The 772-nt window shown below is 61.5% G+C and overlaps 1 protein-coding gene across 7 annotated transcripts in view; it reads right to left on the reverse strand.

Moving 5' to 3' along the window:
* The window catches only part of LOC109972594 (abl interactor 2-like), a 34,129-nt gene that overhangs the window by 17,927 nt on the left and 15,430 nt on the right, over positions 1-772 (reverse strand). The window lies entirely within an intron of this gene.

Here is a 772-nt window from a genome sequence, read left to right on the forward strand (position 1 = left end):
AGTATAGGCCGGGGTCGGGCCAGCTCCTCTCAACCGAGCTAGCGGTCGTCACATTGGTGTCAGAAGTGGGATTAAAACGGCCGTAGGCACCAGTCTGGTTGAATCAGAGAGGGAAATTGAGGAGAGCACCTTCCAGCTGAGACGGCTGGAAAGACAGTTGCACCCGGACGGTGCGAGTGCCCAACCAGCCAAGGAGCGACGGCGGAAACCCAGGCACGACTGCTGTTTCCGGTGTGGGAAACCCAGACATCTGGCTCGGGACTGTCCCGCCCCGAGCCCCAGACCAGCGGGAAACGAACAGGGGGTGAGGCATTGAGGGGGCCCTCACCCCAACCACCTGTTTCCCTCCCCTTAGACTGGCCGACGGTTGGTTGCTGCGGGCCTGCACGAGGCCTGTACCTGGACGGCACTGTGAACGGACAGCCCTGCTGGGCATTGGTGGATACAGGATCCACCATCAGCCTGGTTAGGAGAGGACTGTTGCCCGGAGCGACTGACTTCCTCCCTGAGGGTGGGACTCCCACCAGTGTGGAATTGCTGACGGTCACAGGGGAGAGGACAGCCATGCCAGGCAGAGGGCTGCTGTCGGTGGTGGTGGGAGGCAACCAGACGGTCCAGGAGTTTTGGCTGGCCGACATAAAAGATGAGGGGATTGTTGGCCCATCTAAGGAGACAGTGCGTGAGAGGAGACGGGGACGTAAGCGGAGCCGCAAGGGGCAGGGTTGTGCTGCTGATAGTCCCTGCCCACCAGAACCGACTGTACCACCTGCCA

Source organism: Monopterus albus, unplaced genomic scaffold, assembly GCF_001952655.1.
Source record: "Monopterus albus unplaced genomic scaffold, M_albus_1.0 scaffold261.1, whole genome shotgun sequence".
NCBI lineage: Eukaryota > Metazoa > Chordata > Actinopteri > Synbranchiformes > Synbranchidae > Monopterus > Monopterus albus.